Source organism: Peromyscus eremicus, chromosome 2, assembly GCF_949786415.1.
Source record: "Peromyscus eremicus chromosome 2, PerEre_H2_v1, whole genome shotgun sequence".
NCBI classification, from domain to species: domain Eukaryota; kingdom Metazoa; phylum Chordata; class Mammalia; order Rodentia; family Cricetidae; genus Peromyscus; species Peromyscus eremicus.
Window position 1 is genome coordinate 41822825 of NC_081417.1, and position 25541 is coordinate 41848365.

Below are 25541 nucleotides of genomic sequence, written 5' to 3' on the forward strand. Positions count from 1 at the left end.
CCATAGAGATGGCTATAGAAAGATGACAGGACTGTTGATAGTGTATGTAGCCTGCAGTGTTGGATTGCTGCCCTGCAGGAAAACCGTGCTGCATGTGTGATCAGGATCATTCTAGTGCTTGTCTCTGTTGTGGATACAGGAGGCAATACTAGAACACAGCATGACACAAACCCAGGAGGTAACCATGGACCAGGAGAAGCTATAGGAAAGAACTGACCTGTGTTTTCTGTGAGCACAAGTTACCCCCTATCAGTTTGTCAACTTCCTTGTAGTTGTTTACCATCAATGAGTTTCTGGAGAACAACATAGAGACAGGTGACAGCCTGGGCCTATAGGCAAAGTCCTGGTTCTCTTGGGGACCATCTGCCCTACCTAAGTGTTAGTAGAGGTCAGAGAGTTCTGAGAGGAACAAATTTATCTATGCATTTGGCATGCATAGGGCAGTGCTTTGTACACAAGGCAAGATTTTGAACACTAAACAGATAAACTACTTTTAGCCTTGGCCAGAACCAACTCTGAAAATCATTTGGTAGCTACTTGTTAGGATCAGAATCCCTAGTGGACCATATCTAAGCATCACCCAAACAGTGGTTAGCAGTCTGTTCTCAACACTGGAGGCAGATTTAAAAACTTTAGAGAAAGATAATCCCTAAGCAAAAGCACCCTCGTGGTTAATGCCAAAGCTAGATACTGCTGTCCAAGATAAGATGGTCTGTGAGAATAAAACAGTCATATCAAGTTATCAGATATACACAATAGAATAAAACCAAATCATGTCAAGTTAACAGGCACACAAAATAGTCACACAATGTTGGCTGATAGATGGTACAACTCATTCATGCTTTCCTCTGTGTGGATAGTGCTCCAAATAAAACCGATGATGCTGATATGCCAGAGAATTGTCACACTAGTGTCAGGGCTTCTATGAATGAGTATGCATTGTAAATGTTCATTTCCTTGACCTATTTTTTCCCTGTGCAGTTTTAATTTAATTTTATTTTTCTCCTTTATCTTATACTAAATTTAAATTGATTCAGGGCATTTACTTAACAGCAGGGTGAAAAAACAAAAGGGGAAAGGAGTGAGCAATGCTGCTTCCAGAAGATGTGAGTTAGTTAATGAAAATTGTACTTCAGGCATAGGATAGCCCCCTATGAATTACTAGTGTTGGGAGTGTTAGAGGTCCTGAAACTAACAAAATTCATTTCTCTTGGCTCCCCACCATAAGTTACATAACTTATTTCTGAAGATGTCACATACTCTGGGCTTCATGACATAGAAAAATCAATCTTAAACTGGCCAGGAAACTTCTTCCATATGGCTAGCTGCCATAGCGATCAAGGATGCTATGCAGGATGCTAGAGGAGAATGGACATTAATTATCTTAAGAAGAACTAGACTCTACACATTGGAAAATCAATCTGCCACACAAGATATGTCTACTAGTGCGATGGTGCCATGATTATTAAGCAGCAACTAAACACTTTCTGATTTGAAGCCTGCTCTACAAGAGGGAATTTATGTTTGTGTCCACAGACCTGGACTCCTTTCACCTTAGTTAGAGAAGATTCCTTTTGCTGCAGATAGTGGTCAGTTTAGAGATGCCTGACTAGTAGTCAAAGTTCTGAGGGGAATACCCTGAGTGCTTGTCCCCAAATTGAACTGCTGTATTAACCCTACTGTCAAGGTTTGTGAGACATCATGAAAGAGGGAGAGGAAGGAATGTAAGAACTACAGAGTGTGGAGGAGTGAATGAAGAGCTCTTTTCTGGACATGGCACGGCCATTATACCCATGAACTCACAGATGCTGTGGGTTACCTGCACAAGACCTCTGGAAGATCAAGAACCAAAATTCTGACACAGCTATATAAGAAAATTGGAGACATCTTAAGCCGGGCGGCGGCGGCGCACGCCTTTAATCCCAGCACTTGGGAGGCAGAGCTAGGCTGATCTCTGTGAGTTCGAGGCCAGCCTGGGCTACCAAGTGAGTCCCAGGAAAGGCGCAAAGCTACACAGAGAAACCCTGTCTCGAAAAACCAAAAAAAAAAAAAAAAAAAAAAAAATTGGAGACATCTCTCTCATATTAGCAACTTAGTGACATACCTGACATCTATAGAACAAAAGGAAGAAATAACATCCCCAGAGAGTAGATACTGAGGAATAATCAGACTTGGGACTGAAATCAATAAAATAGAAACAAACAAACAAAAAAAAGAAAGAACCAATGGAACAAAAAGTTGGTTCTTTGAGAAAATAAAATAGACTAATAAACACTTGGTGAAATTAACTAAAAGATGGGGAGAAAAGACCCAAATTAGTAACACTGGAAATGAAAATAGAAAAATCACTACAGATACCAAGAAAATCCAGAAAATCATAGGGACATAGTTTAAAAATGTGTCCTCTATCAAACTCAAAAATAAAATGGATTAATTTCTTAATATATATGACCTACTGGTATTAGATCAAAATCAAACAAGCAATTAAAGCAGAAATTTAAACATAAATAGCCAGAAATTAGAAAGAAAAATGTGGTATATTTACCCAATGGAATATTTTTCAACGTTAAGAAAAACAAAATCATAACATTTGCAGGTAAATGGATGGAACTAGAAAAGGATCACCCTGAGTGAGGTAACTAGTCAGGAGAAAAATATTGTGTGTTTTCTTTTACATGGGAATGCTACCTTACTTCAATTGCCCTGCTACCATCTATAGAACCACAGAGATTAGGTACGGGATAAGTTATGAGGGAGGAGAGGAGGATCTACTAAGGAAGAGAAAGAATATATGGTTTTATAGAGATGGGTGATACTACTGTAGAAGCTTCTTAGCATATATACATATCTGAAAGAAATCTAAATGAAGTCACTAAATAGCAGAATACAATGCTCCAAGAAGATATCTTTTTTCACCAAGTGAAGTCTCCAGTGCTGATAGTGGGCAACATTTGATTGAATTATTGACCACAGGAACCCCAAGAAAACCCCCAAAAAATCCAGGCTATTGCCAGTAACATTGCTTTCTTTCCACAATAGTAAGGCCCTATTGCTGAATACAGCACTTGGCTATTTTGTAGAAGAGAGAAATCAAGCTGTTGCCTACCTAGAACCTTCACTACTACTGACTAGCATTCATGGTACCAGTAGGTACTCTGCATTCTACAGAGGAAAAAGCTAACTACCAACCCAGCTACAAACCCCGTGATCTACAAAGGTGATCTGCAAACATGATATACTGGTACAATAGTGGCATAAACATTGTGGAAAAAACCAAACCCTCTCTGATTGGATTTAAGGCCTGTTGTATAAGATTGAACTCATGGGTGACACTACTTGGTGGACAAGAACCTGAGACTAGATAAGCCATGGATCAAGAGGAAAACCAACTACTATTGTTCTGCTAAATCAGTGGTTCTCAACCTTCTTAAAGCTGTTATCTCTTAACACAGTTCTTCATGTTGTAATGACCCCCAAATTTTCATAGCTACTTCACAACTGTCATTTTGCTACTGTATGGATTATAATATAAATATTTTTTGGGATAGAGGTTGGTCAATGGGGTTGCAACCCACAGGTTATGAATGGCTGTGCTAAATGAACACAGCAACAGAATGACTCATAACAATATTGTGCTATGCACACAGGTCAGTGCCTCATTCAGTTATCATTAAAGAAGCTTCTTCTTGCAGTAGATGAGAACTAGCACAGAGATCCACAACTGTACAGTGTGCCGCATTTGAGACTTGCAACACTGACTCCTAAAGGTTATATCTTCATCAAGTCCATCCCTTTAAGGCTCGGAGAGCTATAAGGAAGAGGTGGCAGAAAGATTGTAAGAGCCAGAGAAGATGGGTGACACCAAGGAAGCCATTTCTTCCAGACACAGCTAGACTGATGCACATATGAATTCAAAGGGACTCTGGCAGCATGCACAGGGCCATCACAGATACAGATCCATGCTGGATGGTGTTCCACCACTGAGATAGGGAAGTGGACATGAGCTTCCATCTCTAACCAAGAAGTTAACTCTAACTGACAACTGCTTGCAAAGGCAAAAAGTTTTCTCCAATGAAGTCTCACTGGGTATATTAACCACACTTAACAGGAAGCCCTGTGGCCAGCACTAGATCTTGGACAAAAAATGAACTCAATGGCATTTTTGTAGACATTTTCTCTCATATTGCTTTATTTGCAGATTTTTTTTATCATACTGACCTTTTGGTTGTGTATTGTGATTTCTGATTTTATGTTTTTATGTTTTATGTGTGATTTTTATATTTTGTTTTTATTCCATTTTATTTGAATTTTTGCCTGTTTGTTGTTCATTGATAGAAATAAAGTTGTTGGTTAGAGAGGTGGGAAGAGTCTGGGAAGAGTTAGGGTAGGAGAACCTAATCAAGATATATTGTATGAAAAAAAATTAAAATTTTCATTCTCCTTCTCATCCTCCAATTCTAATTCTTGAATCTTGTTCCCATCTTGATAGCAGACCACCTACTGCCCTTTCCTTCCTCTCTGCCCTACTCCCAGGGAAATGAGAAAATTTTCTCCCACAGCCTTCCTTCCTCACCTTATCCCTTTGTCTCATCCAACAACAGCACAGGCAGTCTCTCCCTGGAAACCTACTGTTGTCCATTAGGCCAGAGAGTTGAGTAGACAATCTCCACTTCCCTTCCCTTCTCCCAATTTCAATTCCCCCAATCTCATTTCTAGCCTTATAGCAGACTATCTATAGGGGTCTGTCTTCCCCCTCTTCCTTCATTCCCTGTAGACTTTGCAGATCCATGGTCAGACCCAACTTTCCTCCTTCCTGTGGACCTTATTAGCTCATGCCCTTCTAGGACATCCAAATTCTTCTGTGTAAGCACCTAGTACCTAGAAATGAATTCCACCCAGGCCACCAAATGATCACATACAGCAAGGATGCAGAAGTATCTCCTAATAAGCAATCCATAGACACCAATGTTCCAGAGATTGGAGATCCAGAGAGCACAACAGAATCCAAGGACTGGAAAACTCACCCAGTAAACACAAGACCAGATATCAACACCTAGAATTACAATCATTCCAAACCCAGATGCCTAAATATCAGCACATAAATATAATGAATAACAGTCAGAATGATATGTCTCCACTAAAGCCCAGCAACTCTACTATAGCAGACCCTGAGGAATGCAATAGTGTAAAGCACAAGAGAAGGATTTCAAAGTAGTTATTATGTATATGCTTAAGCATCTTAAAGAAGATAAATCCATTAATGAGATCTATGAAAACACAATGAAATGAAATGAGAAAAAAATGATCATAATATGAAAGTGGAAATAGAATTACGAAAGAAAACCCAATATGAAGGAAAACTGGAGAGGAAAAATTTAGGAACTTGAAAAGAAACCTCAGATGCAAGCCTTAGTACAAGAGATGGAAGATAGAGTCTCAGGCATTGAAGACAAGAGAGAAGAAATGTATACCTTAAAGGTTAAATCTTAAAAAGTACAAGCATACAATATTCAGGAAATCTGGGTAAATGTGAAAAGACAAAAATCTAAGAATGTTAAGAATAGAGGAAAGAGAAGAAACCCAGGTCAAAGGCACCAAAATATTGTTAATACAATCATAGAAGAAAATTTTCCTAACTTAAAGAGGAGCCTGTAAAGATACAAGAAGTATACAGAAGCCCTAATAGAAATTTCCCACAACATATAATAATCAAGTCACTAAACATACAGGACAAAAAATATTAAATGCTGCAAATAACATATAAAGCCAGACCTATTTGAATAACATGTGAGTTTTTAATTTAGATTTTAGAAGCCAGAATGGCCTGGAAAGATTTGCTATAAACTCTAAGAGTCCACCTGTGTCAGCCCAGACTACTCTACTCAGTAAAATATTCAATCACAATAGATGGAGAAAGAAAAACATTTCATAACAGCACCAAATTTAAACAGTAATATCAGACAAGCAAATCAAAGGAGGGGGAAGCACATACAAAAACAAAAACAAAATAACAGAAACTAATGTAGCTTGAATCCTAATTTGTCTTAATAAAAACACAGAGCCAGATCTTGGGGTAAATGCCGAAAGATCAGAGCGACGAAGGAGCAAACCACAACCATCTCTTACCTCTCCAACTCTTCAGCCTGAAAAGGGGCAGAGCTCCTGTCTCTACCTGCCTTATATTCCTCTTTACCCAGCCATATCACTTCCTGTTTCCTCTTCCCTAGTGCTGGGATTAAAGGTTTGTGTCTCCTAAGTACTAGGATCAAAGGCATGAGATCCCAAGTGCTGGGATTAAAGATTTATGTCACCACTGTCTGGCCTCTATGGTTAACTAATGGCTAGCTCTATACTCTGATCTCTAGGCAAGCTTTATTTGTTAGAGCACAAAAAATATCACCACAAATCAATAAGTACTGCTCAGTGATGACTCTCAACATTAATGGTCTCAACTACACAATAAAAAAACACCAGCTAGCATATTGGATAAAACAAACAAACAAACAAACAAAAGAAATAGGATCCATCCTTCTGATTTATATATAAAAAACCATTAACATCAATGTTAGACATCACCTTAGGCTAAAATGGTACACAATTATATTCCAAGCAAATGGACCCAGAAAAATCTTGTTTAGCCATTTTTAATATCTGATAAAATAGACTTCAAATCAAAATGAACCCAAAGAGGTAGGGAAATACACTAGATATTCAAAAACTTAATCCACCAAGGGCTTATTGAAATTCTAAACAACTATGCACCAAACACAAAGGCAATGGAGTTCATAAAAGAAACACTACTATATCTAAAATCACATAGTGCTCCTCATACAATGATAGAGAGTAAGTTTAATATCAAATTCTTGCCAATACACACCTAATCATCCAGAGAAATGCTGAAACTAGATGACTTTACAAACCACAGGAACCTAGCAGATTTTACAGAATATTTCACTCAAACACAAAAGAATATACCTTCTCAACACCTTATGGAACCTTCTCCAAAACTAACCACATAATTGGACACAAAGAAAGTATCAATAGATACAAGAATCTTTAAAGAACACTCTGCATCCTATGTCACCACCATAGATTAAAGCTGGCTATCAATAAAAACAGAAATAGCAGAAAGCCTACAACTATGGAAACCAAAAAACTCATTACTGAATGAAAAATCAGACAAGACAGAAATTAAGAACATTTTAGAAATAAATGAAAACAAAACCACAATGTAACCAATATTATGGGATACAAGGCAAGTCTAAGAAGTGAGTTCATTGCACTAAGTGCCTGTATAAAAATTGGATGCATTTCATATTAATAAATGGGAAAACATGAAACTGAAAAGCTTGTGTGTGGCAAAGGAAACTCTCATTAGGACAAAATGGCAGACTACCAAATGGGAAAAGATGTCTTTTACCAATTCCGCATCTGATAAAAGACTAATACCTAAAATATATAAATAGGTCAACAAACTGGACAACAGGAAAACAAATCAATTTTTAAAAAATGGGGTTAAGATCTGAACAGAGAATTCTCTAAAGAAGAAACACAAATGGCTGAGAAACACTTAAAAAATGTTCAGCATTTGTAGCTGCAGTTTCCCTGGTCCTGCATGGCCCATGGTCAGGACAAATCTCTCTCACCCACGCAGCCACTCAGACCCAAGCAAACACACAGAGACATATTACTTATAAACTGTATGGCTGTGGCAGGCTTCTTGCTATCTAGTTCTTATATCTTACATTAATGCATTTCTATAAATCTATACCTTGCCACGTGGCTCATGGCTTACCAGTATCTTACATCATGCTTCTCATTGCAGTGGCTGGCCGTGTCTGATTCCTCAGCCTTATACTTCCTAGAATTCTCCTCTCTCTTTGTCCCACCTGTACTTCCTGCCTGGCTACTGGCCAATCAGCACATTATTTATTAACCAATCAGAGCAACACATTCACAGCATAGAGAACATCCCATAGCAAGCATCATTTGTCCTCGGGGGAGTACAAATCAGAACCATTCTCAGATTTTATCTTACATCAGTATAATGGCCAAGATTAATGAAACAAAGTATAATTCATGCTGGCTAGAATGTGGAGAAGAACACTAATCCATTGCTGGTGGGACTACAAACTTGTACAACTATGGGAATCAGTGTGGTAGATCTTCAGGAACCTGGGTATAGATCTTCCTCGATATCCTGCTATGCCACTCTTGGACATAAATACGCAGGATTCGGTGGAGTCCTACTACAGACATATGTGGTCAACCATGTTCCACACCACTTTATTCATAATACTCAGAAAGTAGAAAGAGACTAGATAACTATAAATGGATGAATAGATAAAGAATGGAACAATTTGTAAGCTGTTGCATTTACACAATGGAATAACACTCAACTGTTAAAAAAATAAAGATGGAGCTAGAAAAGAATCATCCTGATTAAAGTAACCCTACCCAAAAGATAAATATGATATATAGATATAGATTAGATAGATATAGATTAGATATAGATAGATCTTCACTTATATGTAGATGGTAGCTAATAAGTCTTCAATAAACAGGCTATAGTTCATATAACCTCAGAAATGAAGAATAGAATAAGGGACTGGTAGGAGAGTTGGATCACCTTAGGAAAGGGGAAATGGAAGAGATAGTTATGAGTAATTTCAGGGAATGGAACGGGAGAATCAAATGAGCAAAGAGAGTGATAAGGGAGGGAATACATGAAGAGACAGCTAAAATTAAGAGTTATTTGAGGGGTTAAATGGAAAAATTCATCTAGTAGAAGCTTCCTAAAGTGTGTACATCTATGAAAATAATCTAAATGGAATTACCTAATAACTGGGGAGACAGAGCCCTGCCTGAACATTCCTCATCATCAAATGAAGCTTCCAGTTCTGAGGATGGGTCACATCTAATGGAGCTTTGGGCCAAGGGGTACCATGGGAACTGCCAAACAACCGAGGATATGGCCAAAGCTATTGGTTCCTCTCCACAAGCTGATGGTACAACTCCATAGCTGAAATCAACACCTACCCAAATCACTGAACGTGGAGGAGTAGAGCTGGTGCCTACCTAGAGCCTTCACCCCTACTGACTAGTAGTCAGGGTACTGAAAAGTACTCTGCATGCAACCAAAATAGAAAGATAAACATCAACCCATCTACAGACCCTTCAATCTACAACGGTGACCTGAGGACACAGTATATTAGTACAATAGTGGTGCAAAGCTTGTGGGAGTAACCAACAAATATCTGAATCTGATTGGGACCACTCTGTGAGATGGAACTCATTCCTGACACTGCTCATGTAGATAAGAACCTTAGACTATATATGTCAGTGACCAAATACTACTGTTCTGCTAAAGAAACATAACAACAAAATTACTCCTGATGACATTCAGCTATACTCATAGATCAGTGTCTTGCTCATCCATCATCAGAGAAGCTCCCTCCTACAGTAGATAGGAATAAATACAGAGACACACAACTGAACAATGTGCAGAGAGTGAAAGACCTAGAACATTTGGTCCTAAAAAGTATGTCTCCACCAACTCTCTCTCCCCTCAGGATCAGGGAACTCTACAGAAGAGGAAATGGAAAGATCATAAGAGACAAAGGGAATGGACAACACCTAGGAAACAAGGCCTTCATAACACAGTAGGACCAATGCACACATGAACTCACAGAGACTATGGCAGCACTCACAGGACCTGCACAGGTCGGGGCCTGATGGGGTTCCAGCATTTAGAGTCAAAGTGGACACAAGCTCACATCCGTAACCCAAAAGCTATGTCCAATTTATAACTTCTGGCAAATGAAAAATTAGTTTTCTCTAATCAAGTCTCAGTGGGTATATAAACCTCTCTTGAGGCCAGGCCCCATGCCCAGCAAAAGATGAATAACACAAAATGAATTCAATTGTATTTTTGGGTCTGTTTGTTTGTTTTCTCATAATGTATTGTCTATACATTTTTTTTCTGTTTGATTCTTACCTTCTAGGTCTTTTGCTTATATGTTATGGTTGCTGATATTTTGTTTTTAGATTTCTTTGTGTTATATCTATACACGTTTCTCATGATTTTTCTTTGGTTCTTTGTTTTGTTTAATTCAGGTTTTTTTTTAAATTTTCATTATATCTTATTTCATTCTTTTTTTAGATGCTTGTCTTGTTTGTTTTCTAATGAGAGAGCAAGAAAGAATGTAGATTTGGATGAGTGGGGAGGTAGGGAGGATCTGGGGGGAGCTCGAAGAGGGGAACCATAGTCAGATTACATTGCATGAAAGAAATCTGTTCAATTAAAACATATAAAAATATTATATATATGTGTGTGTGTGTGTGTGTGTGTGTGTGTGTGTGCGTGTGTAATCCTGAAAAGAAATTCTGTTATAGAAGTAGTGCATCATCTCCAGGTCATATCCCTTACTGTAAAGTTATGATTGGCAGTGGACAATGCTGGGGAAAAAATAATTCTTTAGCATAATCTTGCCATGCTTCAGTGGATGGCCCCACACCAATGTACATATGGGCAGCACTATTTGAAATTAGTGGTTTATCAAAGAAAAGGACATGAAGTTGAGGTAGGTGAGTGATAGAAGAGTTAGATGGAGGAAATGTGGGTGAACACAGTTATATTTCATTGCATACATGTTTGAAATTCTCAAAAAAAAATAAAACTCAAATAAATAAATTTTATGCACATACCAGTTTTCTAAATAAAAATGTGCTGTACAGCTAGTGTACTGTTTTCCTGATTGCCGTGCAGCACAGATTTTTCCCCCCCACAGGTCAATGTTGTAACTGAGTCAATACATTGGGCAGGTCTTCTAACATGGTGACCAACTTATCTGCCCCTGCATCAGCATCATAAAGTTAAAACTAATATAACTGATGGTAGTTCCTGATTTTGGGGGACTGTTTCTCCATTCTTTTTTCAGGAATATATTATAAAAACATGCCTTAGAGATACATGCTGGCAGCCCTCTATTTTCACAGATTCTGCACTGACTCCATTGTAGCATACATAGAAAACATTTGAAAAATACATCTGGCTCCTCTCCTTGTTACTGTATCTGGCCCACACCTCTGGCAGAAGCCTCCCCATCACCCAGAGGGCAGGCCTGTATCCTGAACCCTAGGTAATACTGTCGCCTACCCTGCCTATGCTTCCTCACCCAGCATGCCTCCAACTGCCCCTCATCTCCTCATCACCATACCCAGGACCACACTTCCGGTGGAAGCTTTCCACCCCATCATAGGCTAGGCTAGCTCCCTGAAAAATGCATCTGTACTGAATAGTCAGACATTTCCTTGTTTTTATTCCTAGCACTATAACCCCCAGTTACCTACCATTTCTGTTGAATCTGGTATCATATGTAATGTGACAATAATTGTAAGGATATGGGAGGATATACATGGGAATTGGCAAATGCTATATACTTGTGCATCCTCATATATTGGTACCCTGAAGTTACTCTGGAACCACTTCCCATGGATGCTGAATGATTATGGCATCAAGGATTGTATCTTTCACAATGTCACTTGAAAATGTTATGTAATTTCTCTTTTCTCAAATTTTCTTTTTTTCCCACTTTTTTATGAAATTTATTCGTTTATTTTACATCCTAACACCAGTTTTCCTTCCCTCCTTTTCCCCCATACCCTCCCCCAACCTCCCTTCTGCCTCCCTCCTCCCCATCAATTCTTTCTCTGTTTGTGTTCTGAAAGGGGTGGGCCTCATATGGGTGTCAACAAAGCATAGCATATCAAGTTAAAGCAGGCCTAAGCTCTTTCTCTTGTATTAAGACTTGGTAAGGCAACCCTGTATGAGGAATAGGTTCCCAAAAGCCTACCAAAACATCAGGGATAGGCTCTGCTCCCACTGCTAGGAGTGCCACAAGTAGACCAAGCTATACCACTGTCACACATGTGTAGAGGGCCTAGGTTGGTCCCGTGCAGGCTCCTTAGCTATCAGTCCAGTGTCTATGATCTCCTATGAGCCCAGGTTAGTTGTTTCTGCAGGTTCCCTTGTGACGACCTTGACCCATCTGACTCATTCAATTTTTCCTCCCTCTCTTCAACAGGATTCCCAGAGTTCCTGGAGCTTGGGCCAGTACTTAGCTGTGGATCTCTGCATCTGCTTCCATCAGTTACTGGATGAGGCCTCTCTGATGGCAATAAGCTCTCTGATGACAGGGTAGTCAGCAATCTGATTACAAGGGACGGCCTGTTCAGGCTACCTATCCACTAATGCTAGGAGTCTTAGCTGGGGTCATCCTTGTAGATTTGTGTGAGTTTCCCTTGCACCAGGCTTTTACATGACCCCCAAATACCTTCCCAATCAAGACATCTCTTTTATTACTCTCCCCTCGATCCCACCCCCAGCCCAATCCTTTATGTTCCCATCACCACCCACCCTCAGTGTACCCAGTAGATTTCTTCTGTTTCTCCTTCCCAGGGAAATCCATGTGTCTGTCTTTGGGGCCCTCCTTGTTATCTAGCCTTACTTTGGCTGTAGATTGTAGCATGGTTATGTTTTACTTTAAAATTAATATCCACTTATGAGTGAGTACATACCGTGTTTGTCTTTCATGATCTGGGTTGCCTTACTCAGGATGATTTTTTTTTCTAGTTCCATTGATTTGCCTTCAAATGTCCTGATTTCATTGTTTTTAACAGCTGAGTGATACTTCATTGTGTAAATTTACCATTTTCTTTATCCATTCTTTGGTTGAGGGACATCTAGTTTGTTTCTAGGTTCTGACTATTACAAATAACACTGTTATGAACATAGTTGAGCAAGTGTCTTTGTGGTATGATTGAGCATCTTTTGTGTATATGCCCAAGATTGATATAGCTGAGTCTTGAGGTAGATTGATTCCAAATGTTCTGATAAACTGCCATACTAATTTCCAAAGCAGCTGTGCAAATTTGCACTTCCACCAGAAGAGTAGGAGTGTTCCCCTTACTCCACATCCTCTCCAATATAGGCTGTTATTAGTGTTTTTGATCTTAGCCATTCTGACAGGTGTAAGATGGAATCTCAGAGTCATTTTGAGTTGCATTTTCCTGATGGCTAAGGATGTTGAACATTTGTCTTTTGGCCACTTGAGATTCTTCTGTTGAGAAATATCTGTTTAGATCTGTATGTACCCCATTTTTAATTGGATTACTTGGTCCTTTGATGTCTAGTTTCTTGCATTGTTTATATATTTTGGACATCAGTTCTATGTCAGATGTGGGGTCAGTGAAGATATTTTACTATTCTGTAGGCTGTTGTTTTGTCTTATTGACAGTGTCCTTTGTCTTACAGAAGCTTTGCAGATTCAGGAGGTCCCATTTATTAATTGTTGATCTCAGTGTCTGTGCAACCGGTGTTCTATTCACAAAGTTATCTACCGCGCCAATGCATTCAAGGCTACTTCCCACTCTCTCTTCTATCTGGTTCAGTGTAACTGATTTTATGTTGAGGTTTTGATCCACTTGGACTTGAGTTTTTTTGTGGAGGGTGATAGATATGGATCTATTTGCATTCTTCTAATATGATCATCCAGTTTTGCCAGCACCATTTGTTGAAGATGCTTTCTTTCTTTCACTGTATAATTTGGCTTCTTTGTCAAAAATTAGTTGTTCATAGGTGTGTATATTTATGTCAGTGTCTTCGATTCAGTTCCATTGATCCACCTGTATGTGTTTTTGCCAATACCATGCTGTTTTTACTCCAACATAAGATGCTGAAAGTTAGGAGGTGAGAGTAATTGAATATACTTTGTGGACATTTTGTGACTGAGTAAATTAATAAGTGCAAACACTTAGACATGGGAAGTGTAACTGCTGTTTCACTATTGGCATGGTTTTTTTTTTACTTAGAAGTATCTTCATTATAATATTGTTTGTTCTTTCACATACATTTTAGAATCAGGTTGATATATTCTATGATATAAAGCATCTCCTGATTTCTTCAGAATTTTATTGTCTATGACATAAGGAAAATTGAATTTATTATATCTACTCTTTCTAAATGAATACTGTGTGTTTTATCATTTATTTAGATATTCTTCAAAGTAGTATGTATGTCCTAAATAAAGATTTATACTTAATCTTTTAAATTTATTTATTCATCCCTTATATTTTTATGATAATATATAAAATATAAAGCTCATTTTAGCAACTGTTGTTTGCTTATAGGAATATGGATGTCATTGAACTTATATATAGAATCTTGATAAAATCTATGAGTTTCTAAAAAGTTTCCCAAACTTGATACTTACATGTGTTTTTGTTTTGATTTATTGTTATTAAAACCACAGAGTTTGGAGAGATAACTAAGTGGTTCTGAACACTTGCTCCTCTCACAGAGGACTTCAGTTTGGTTGCTAGCACTCACATGGTTACTCACAATCATCCATAACTCTAGTTCTAGTAGTTTAATTTGATATCTTCTTCTGGCCTCCAATGGCACCAATAAGGAATGCAGTGCATACACATACATGCAATTAGAATATGCATACATATTAAAAAAACAAACAAAAAACCAAACCCAATAGGAACAATGTAGAATTCCAGTGGCAGAGTGGGGCTTTCTCCAGAGGCTCATTTTCAGGTGAAGCTTTGTACTGTCAACAGTTGAGTCTGATGCATAATATCTGGTTGTTATTTTGTTTATTCATGTTTTACAGTTACACAGGACTCTAATTAGAGGAAGAGGTCTTTTCATGAGTTATGTAAAAATTTACTAAAAAGTTCCCCCACATAGTTCTTTTCAAAGAGTCATACAGATATCACCTTGAATGTATAAAAATAAATTGCATTAAGAAATGAATCTATAATTGAAGTTTTCTGATACCTATCCAGTCATGCCTTTCCTAAGGAAATCCATCTCAGCATGACATGCAATACTCTTCATTTGTTGCTTTTATTTTAATATACTATTAAACCATGACTAAGTTTTTACACTGCTGATGACATTCCTTTCTTATGTTTGATGTTGTTGTTTTGTTGGCTGTGGTGGGGAACTTGTATTCACTGGAACAGTTAAATTGACAGATTAACATTTTGTTCCTTTCTCTGAAAGTATTTCAGTATTTTACCTTCTCATCCATTATTAAACATTTGTAATAAACAAACACATCAAAAACTGATACTTTCTTCGTGAAAAAAATTTAAGTGATTTTTATGCATCATTTATATTTTTCATTTGTATCTGAGGAAGTTTAACTTTTCATCTTTCTAGGAAAGTGGCTATTTCATCTAAATTTCCAAATCAATTGACATATGTTGTCTGTAACATTCTCTTATTCTTTTTAATCTCATCTCCATCTGCTCCTCTGGTCCTTTTCTGCTTTGTTGTTTACTATTGCCTTGTGTGTTTATTTTTATGATTCATGCTTTATGGAAGTTTTTCATCAGACAGCAGACTTTGGGCCTTATTAATTCTTGAGATCATGTCTTTATTTTCCATCTTATTAGCTCATGCTGAATCTCATCAATGTTTCTTTCCTTCCAGTTTCCTTATGTTTATTCTGCTATTCTTTCTCATCTTTTTCAGATGCATGCTATTGTCACCTAATTTTAACTTCCCTTCATTTCTAAGATTAACATTTACAACTGTAACTTTATCCTAAGTTATGCCTGCTTCTACCTCAGATTGTAATAATTTAATTATTATTAATATTTCTATGTTGATTGATTTTTTCCTCTTGGTATACAGTTTAAAATTATATATAATATTTAAATATTAGATACACTAAATATTTAAGGTATGCATGCTCCAGTTACTTTCTTTTTTATTAAATTTTTAAAATTAAAATATTATTATAACAATTCTCTCCTCTCCATTCCTCTCTCCAAACCCTCATGCCTCCCTTACTCCTTCTCTAACTCATGGTATTTCATGGCCTCTTTTTCTTTGATTGTTATTATCACTAACAATTTTTCTGCCTCCTCTTCCTCTGATTCCTGAAACTGGGGTTCAAGAGTTATGTTGTAAGATATATCAGTTGGGACTGGGTACCACACAATCAGTTGTTCTCTGTGTTTTCACCAATTGTCTATTGTAAAGAGAAGATTCATTGGCGAGGCTTGAGAGCTATATTATCTGTGGGTATAAGGATAGGTACTTAGAATTCACTTAAAAATTGTGCTAGTTTAATAAAGTGACAATAGTAGGTTATTCTCTAAGACCTATGACCTCATTTGCACCAGGCAGTTATTTACATTTCTAGTATCAGACATGATTTTCCTTTTATTGAGTGTGTCTTAATTCCAATTAGATAGTTGTTCATTACAAGCGTGATAGGAGCGCCACTATTCTACCTTTAGTAGTATTGTGCCATTCTGGCCATTGTTATGGTCCACAGGTATCACAGTTGGATAGGGCTTTTAGTTGCTTCCCTTCTTTGGAAGCATGCATAGCACCTTATACAACTATGAAATCTTGTCCTCAGGAAGGGAGTTTTCAGGTCAGATTCACCTTTATTTAACACAATATATATTTGATACTGAATCATTGAAATACTTCTGGCACTTTCTTTTTATCCTAATAATTATTTTAAATATTTTTATTTTATAATTAACTTAATTTCATGAGTGTCAAGTGTGCTTGAAATGAATGTACCTGGTCATGTTAAAGATACATTTGATCAATGAATAACTATAATTATATAAATATATACATTTTAATGTTAGATTTTACACATGCCCTATGGATAAAGCTTGTAATTTGGGATACTCAAATCAGTAGACAATTTTTTTATCTTTTAATTCCCAAGAGAGCTATGATGAAAATTTCCCATCATTCCTAGTCAATTTCACCTGTAATTATGTTACTATTTATCTTTTTATGGAATTTTATAGCATAACTACTTAGGTACATATAAATTCAGTGTTGATATATACCTCTGACAACTACCTTTTCCAGTGCAGCATTGTCTTTTGATCTATTTTACATGGCATTCATATGGCCATAGTTCTTTTCATTTGTTATTTTCAATATATATTTTTCTATTCTTTCACTTTTAATATTTTGGGGGACTAAGTCTCTTCTGTAAAATAAAGCCTGTATTTTCCTTTCACTTTTTGTCACTGATCTTTGGCTCAAGCTACTTGCTACATAAAGTAGCGACTGTTCATAATTCATGATGATGATTTTATCTTCTAATTTAATGTTTTTGTTGTTATTTTCTTCATTATTTTTAAAATTATTTTCTTATTTTTGTCCTTTGGCATTAAACTTGCTTGTTTATATGTCTTCTCTATTTTATTTCTTTTGTATCAACTAGTATGGAATCTATATTTTGTGTTATGGGAAACCATCTTCAAAACTTTGGTATTAACAAAATTTGTGGTTATGAATGTATTTTCTCTCTTTCCAAATAATGCTAGAATGTTAGGATGCTTAAATTCCAATTGATCTTCTGACTTACATGCCGCTAGTGTCAAGAAAGTGACACTTCTTTTGGCTGCATTCTAATTTTATCCTGCATCTTAGCTAATCTCTTATCATTTCCTTCTTCATAAATCACGTAATTTAGAAGAAATCTGGCAGCTCTTATAAGATGAATTTTTCTCCCTCTAATTAGGTTGAAGATCATTGATACTTCAGAGCTTGACCTTATTTAGAGAGATATTCTTTGTAGATGGAATTAATCCTGTCATGCCCTTAGTGTCGAATAAACTCTTGGTGCAAAACGGTGGGTATCTTTAAAGAAAACTGTTTAGGGCTCAGAATTACAAGAGGAAAATGCTGTGTGACCTTGGAGTTTGAGATAGGAATTGCATTTTACAAGCCTTGCAATACAGAGTGATATACCAAACCTTCAGGATCTGGGTTGCAACAAGGAATGATTATCACCCCCTAGAGAAAAAAGGGAGATCATCTTGTTACTATATCGATTTTGAATTTCTGTCCTCCAAACCCATAAAGTACCATGGTTCTTCATTCTAAAAGAATACCAATATGATGTCAGTTATTTCAGTTATATAAATTTAAAAGTTCCCTTGTTATACCTTTGTTCTAGTTTTAGGATTTGAGCCTAGTCTTTAATAGCTGAGCCATATCTTCAGTCCTTGTACCATTTATTATTGTTATTATTATTATTATTATTATTATTATTATTATTTGAGACAGGGTTTCTCTGTGTAACAGTCCTGGATGTCCTGGAACTCACTTTTTAGACCTGGCCTGAAACCCATAGAGATCTGCCTGTCTCTGCCTCCCAAGTGCTGGACTCAAAGGTATGCACCAACACACCCAAGCTTCTTTATTCTAAAATGATAGCTTTACCAAGTATGTAATTCTGTTCACTATTACACCCATGTTAATGAAGCCATCCTCCTATCTTCTGACTTCCTGAGTTAATTAATGTCATTTTGGTCTCCTTATCTGTACATCAAGGAAATCCATAGTTTTCACCTATGTTTAAAATCTGAATACACACTGCAGTCCTCATGATCAATAAGTTTACTGTGTGACTGTATCTCCCAGGAATGTCAGAAGCTGTGTCCATAAAGTCTCACCACTATGATTACCTAAACATGAGTGGAACAAAGACACCAATAGGCATGTTGATGTGGACAGGGGAAGCCCACAAGGCTTTGCTATGTATATTCTTCGGCGCCACTCTGATGGGGCAGCATTTGAGTCTGTTTCCATTTATTTTGCTCAAATGTTTTAGCCTTTAAAAATTAGGATGTATGTTTACATTAATTTTGAGAAATATGTATCAAGTGTGTCAACTATCATTCTATGTTGCATATTTTGGAATTTCAATGAAGTCTATTTCAGTCTTTCTTCTCCAGCTCCTGCAGTTATTCACATAGTTCTTATTTCTTAGTCACTTTTGAAATGTGGTCACCCCTAAACACATGTACATATGAGCAAAAATAAATGGAATCAGCATCTTGTTCATATATATGTATGTATATATGCATAAATATGTACATATGTATATAAATGTGTGCATATGTGTTTATATATAAAACTAATAATTAAAGAAGAGGTCATAAATTTGAGAGGAAGTGAGAGTAGCACATAAGGGGAGAGAAAGATGGAAATTATTTATATATAGTACACACATATAAAATTCTTAAAAAAAATTAAATTTAAATTAAAAACAGAAAACATGAACAGCCAGATGAGATTGCCGTGGGGAAGAAATAGCCTCACTGTTGATACTGGAGCATTATTTTGGAGAAAAAGACCAGGAAAAGTTATCTGACAGAACAAAACTTACTAATGATGGCTCGTGCATTCCAAAGAGGCTCAGAACTAAAGCAGGACAAGGCGCAGGCAGTGCTCAATCGTACAAAATCCTGTGGCATCAGTTGGAAACAAGAAGCATGAAAACCAGGTCATCTGAGATGGATGTGAGCCAGACTGGAAGCAGAGCAGCTCTGTCTCTTTAAAGCCCCACTGATGTCCTAAATGCATCTAAAGGACTCTCTCTGACTTCTCTTGATGTCTTCTGAAGAAAATAGGTATGAGCTGTACCATGGTGGCGCATGCCTTTGTTCTCAGCACTCAGGAGGCAGAGTCAGGCAGGCAGACCTGTGAGTTCAAGGCCAGCCGTTCTACAGCATGAGTTCCAGGACAGCCAGTGCTACACAGATAACCCCTGTTTTGACCACAGCCTCCCCCACCAAAAAAAAAACAAAAACAGCAGGTATGATATTTTTGAGAGTAGGTAGGGAAGGTAATCCTGACCCCACTTGACAGTATCTGGAAGTCCAGAGGAGCCCTCTCTTGAACCTGTCAGTGAAGAGAAAGTTGACATCGTTTATTGAAATTTTATTTCCTCATCTCATTAATGATTTATTTTTTTTTTAGGACACCATCACTAATCTTGCTAGAAACCTCTGTGGGAGCATCCATGTCACCGTTTTCCGGCTCCTCTTGTCCAGGCCTAAAAGAAGGAGTGATGCTTGGATGAGAAGATCTCTCTAGACCGTCCTCAGCATGGGACTTTTGAGAAATTTTCATTTCTGACTGTGATGACCACTGCACACTCACCCTGCCCAGGCATCAGGGCCTGTATCCTACACCCTGTTGGTGGTTTCTTAAATACAGGCCTTGGGTTAGCTCCAGGATCTCCAGATTCCACCTGACCAAACACTGAATCCAGTCCCCCATGCTTGATACGGGGATTTTGCTTTTATTCCATTCCTGACCTCCAAGGAAATGTCCTTCACACCAGATCAGCTATAAATATAATTTTCAATACACTTTTATTTTTCTAATAATTTTATAATGCTGCACCTGAAGGTATACTTACTCTAAACATTTAATTTGGCATGTTGCCAGAAATACAAATTCCATTTGCATTGTTACAATATCCTTCAGTCAATAAAACACAGAATAATCCAACAATGAAATCCATGGACATCGAACATGAGCTTAGTTAAGGACATATTGAAAATATAAATGGTATTTATATCATCTTTTTCAATTTCTTTCACAGAGATAATTGCTATTTTGAATATATTTTGTATTTTCCAACCTTTGTACTATTTAATGATATCTTTTCAGAACATATTAGCATAAAAAATATTTTTAAAATTCATATGAAAATTATAGGGATGCCATAACCTTCTGCTTTCTCCAACTCAGTGTTATTTTTATGCATGATCTTTAATTCTTCATGTGGATGAATATTCCCTTGGGAGACTTTATTTCATAGCTTATTCATTTTCTCACAGAGGACATCTCTAAACTTTTGCTGTTATGAACAATACTGCAATAAAAATTTAGGATGTTTGTGAGCTTGTTATTTTTCTAGTACATACCTAAAATATAGATTTTATATGCATTCATAGTTTTACTGGAATAATCCAAGTTTCTTTCTAAGCTGATACTCACAGCTTGTATTCTTAGCACTTTCTTGCAAATTTCCTTGAAACTCAGGTTTCTCTGCTTGTGAAATATTGTTTTAAAAACATTTTTGATATTTCTATTCTATTTCAATGTATATTTCATATTTTAGTATGCCTTATGTGACCTTTTGGAAATATAAAAGTTTTCATTCCCATTATTAAAGCACTGAGGAGTCGCCTTCTCCCATCAACAGGAGCAATTGATGAGGTTTCTTAGTCAGTCTTTGGGCTCATTGGTAAACAGTGATTTACCATGACTGTGCTATTTTCACGTTTTCATGGTTACACAGAGTTGTCAGTTTATGTTTTGTTCTTACATGAGGGTTTCTTCACATATAATAAGAGACAATCATCTGAACAAAAGTACTCAAAGAATGTGGACCAAGTTATAGAAAAAGGCAACCAGTACTATAAAATTAGTTGGATGCTGTGGGATGGTCTGTATGTCAAATGTGTTGCTGATTGGTCAATAAATAAATCACTGATTGGCCAGTGGCCAGGCAGGAAGTATAGGCGGGACTAACAGAGAAGAGAATTGAGAGAACAGGAAGCTGGGTGAGGGAGACACTGCCAGCCGCCACCATGACAAGCCACATGTGAAGATGCCGGTAAACCACGAGCCATGTGGCAAGGTATAGATTAATACAAATGGATTAATTTAAGCTGTAAGAACAGTTAACAAGAAGCCTGCCACGGCCATACAGTTTGTAACCAATATAAGTCTCTGTGTTTACTTGGTCGGATCTGAGTGGCTGTGGGACTGGCGGGTGAGAGAGATTTGCCCTGACCATGGGCCAGGCAGGAAAACTCTAGCTACAGTTGGAAATACAAATTGTCTAGATACAAATATGGAAAATGAGACACCCTTGAATTTACATTTGATTTTAACACATTAATTTTTGGACACATTGCCAAATTTTTTTTATTTGGTATATATAGGCTGAATAGAAAAAATATAGACAAAGATTATAGACTATCGATAGTAGACTAATATTTCTACCTAACAATATTTTCAATAATGGATTTTCAAATGAAATATACTTAACCTGGCGGGTCAGTATTTTCAATATTTCAAGGAGATTTTCATCAAGTGTGGAACTCAATATTCAATGGATTGTCTTTAGGACAGATAACAATTACAAATATCAAGCTGAGATTAAATAAATATAATATGAATGAACACAATCTTTCCATAATACTCTACAATCTATGGTTCATTTGTGATACTTTTGCTTTGAAACTTTATAGCTTCAAAACACATATTTGAAATTTTACACAAAGGAATTTTTATGCCAGAGTTAGAAAAGGGATTTATTTGCAGATGTGAGCTGAAAGTGAAAACTACTCACTGTCATTATTGACTCTTACAGTTTTGCAGCCCCAAGTAATTAGCCCTTGCATAGTGCTGAAGTCCCCTTTGATTTAAATATCAAATTAAAAAGGGGACAAATGTGTTGCTATATACAGCTATGCCATAGTCAGTGTTGTGTTATGTATTTCACTATCACTGATCAGAGATTTAAGCTCATTTCTAGAGGTTAATTATAAATTTTACACCTATAGTTAAAGTGTCAAAATCTGCCTTTTTCAGTCTTGAAGAAAATGAGTCTTTTTCCCGAGGGTACATTGGTCAGCTTGTCACTACAAAGAATGCTTTTCTTTCTACACCCTATAAGAGTGGAAGGAAAAATGGAAATAGATTATTACAAATGAAATTTTAGGTCTATTTTTTTCCATGATTCTTATCACCATATCAATTTTCTCTTATTATAATTTGAATAAAACTATAGATGAATGTGTTAGTTCAAATAGGAAGTGTTTAAGAAACCATAACCAACAAATCCATAATACTCTCTCTTTCCAATTTATACAGTTCTTTCTACTCATGGTAAGCAATGAAAAATAATATATGTTTAATTTCTCTATTAATATAAAAGCTGTAGAGAGACAATTTATGAAGCAAAAAAAGAAAGATTAATTCAGTAAGTAAAGAGTCTAAAATGTAATACCAGGGATGTCAAAGTTAGACAATATTTTATAATCTAATTTGAAGGTAGAATCTGTGATAGTCAAACTCATGGAGAAAGAGAGTTGAAAGGTATGTACTGAATATTTAAGTAGAGGTTAGGAATATTAGTCAAAGTATATGAAATTTGAATTAGGAAGTAGGAATAAACTTAAGAAAACCAAGTAAAACATTATAACTATAGCCAGTGCCAGGGTATTGTGTATCTGGAAATCGCTCGAAGATTAAATTTAAGAGTTTCTACTAAACACAAAATTGATAAGTGTCTGAGATAGTGCATGTTAGTAGACTTGCTTTTATCCATCCCTTAGTATTTACATACAATTTTCAAAATACTGTGTTTCTCAGATAAATACAGTTTTTATTTCTCAGTTTTGTAGTAACATGAATGCAATAATGTATCCAAGCTCAAATAGAACATTTTTAATGTCAATACACAAATCTAACTAGGTACCGATGACTTTTTAATGGAGGAGAAATTAATTGTATCATTTCATGCATTTCTTGAGGCTCCCTGTCGGGGATCATGTCTTTAAATCAAACAAAAAAATTTAAACTAATACATCTCAATATTTTTGCTCAGTATTAGTAACAGTTTTCATGAAGATGGAACTTTGTTTCTGTTTGAATATCTAATCCCAGAATAATATATTTATATATATTGCTGTAACTTATTATGTAAATTTCCATGAAAAATATATATACTAATAAGATATATAAACTAATGTTTTGCTGAGATAAAACACTGTATTGTTATATGTTTTCTGCTAAAAATGTGACAAATATTTGTTTTTATACTCTAAAGAATAATTATTAACTATATTTTATAAGAAACACTGCTATAGGTTATATTCTGGTATGAATTCTGATTATTTTCTAATGAATCTTAAAAGGTAACCAATAGAATATATATCTGGAAAATATTTAGAAGATTTAATATAAAATTTAACATTACTAAGACAATGATATCTATTTATTAATTTTTTCCTTTAACAATTAAAATAATTAAATTATTTATTAAAATACAAAATATCATATCTCTATATTTTTAAATGCCAGAATGTGTCATTTAAGCCTTTAAAATTTCCCAAATGAAAGAAACTTAAAAAGTAAAGCAGTTTACCAGCTGCAATTACAATATTTTATTAACTTAAAATTATAAAACTAGCTCTCCTACTGTCCAGAGTTACCATGAAATCTTCCAATGGAGAAAATCAGTCAGTAGTCCTACCCAGTTCTAATACTTAGGAATCTACCTAACTACCCATGAGTTGTGAGGCCAGGGGCCCTAGGCAAGAAGCTACTACTTCCACTGTCTTAGACTAGTATAGTTTTAAACTACATTCTAATTACTTATCTTTATACATACAGATATATGTATTTCTCTTTCTCATCAACAACACAGATGATTGTAGAAATCCACAACTAGTCAACATGTAGAAAAGAAATGTCTATAAGAGCCCAACCTCAGGTGATGGTCTATAACACAACCTCTACACCTAAAGCTCAAGGTACAACATGGGAGAGGGTACAGAAAGAATCAGAGGACCAGGGCATCCACTGTGAAATACAGACTGATCTAGGACAGAGAAACAGAACCTAAATGTAGTCACCTAAACAAGACCTTCACAAAGACAACACCAGTTGGCCAGCTAATGTGGACTGGGGAAATCTCACATCTTCCCCCCCAGAGGAACAGCTACAGACAAAAGGGACTCCCAAGACAGAATCAGTCTTCTCCTGCAACAAGCTACCAGAAAGGATATCAATTCCAAGTGTAAGCCCTATGCATATACACATGCAACACTAAACACTTTGTGTGTGTGTGTGTGTGTGTGTGTGTGTGTGTGTGTGTGTGTGTGTAGCCATAACTAAAGAAGACATCATGAGTTGAAAAGGAAGTAGGAGTTGGATGGGACATGAAAATAGTTGGAGGAGAAAGAAGGAAAGTGAGTATGGTATAAATACTGTATTCATGAGAAATTCTCAGAAGACTTTAAATTAAAATAAGTTCCTACTATATTTTTGTTACACAGAATATAGCAATATCATATTATATATGATAAACATTCAATGTAATGTATAAAAATTGAAATGTATACACAAATAAGTGAATGATAATTATAAACCCAAGGCATCTTGACGTTACATAAACCCACTGTTTGGAAAGGTCACTGTGGTTTCAGGTTTGGGCCAGCATGTGTGATTTTATCCTCATCAACCAGCTCTTCACAACAGGTCCAAGTGAAGCAAATGTCCTAGAGAATCTCTGGACAATTAGACAACTCCTCTACTGCCAAGGTCCAGATGAATCACTTCCCATAGCTGGGACACCCTGGGAGAGCACTAAAGGCTGAGAGCTCCTGTGCTTCTGGGTTGCACCCAGAGAGCTTGGTGCCCCAGCCCACAGCCCCTGCAATGCCCGCTGAGCCTCTCATATATAACAGACTCTAGAGTACTTTATTCTTATTATGTCCTTTCAGACAGGTAAAGATTCCATTTCCTAGCCTGTGCTCTACCCTAAAACATAGGTTCCAAGGAGTTTTATGAATACCATGAGGGAGAATTGTTCAGTAATTTCAATTAAAGAAGGAATCTGCTTTGCTAAAATTTTGAAATAAATCTTACACTATAATTTGAATAT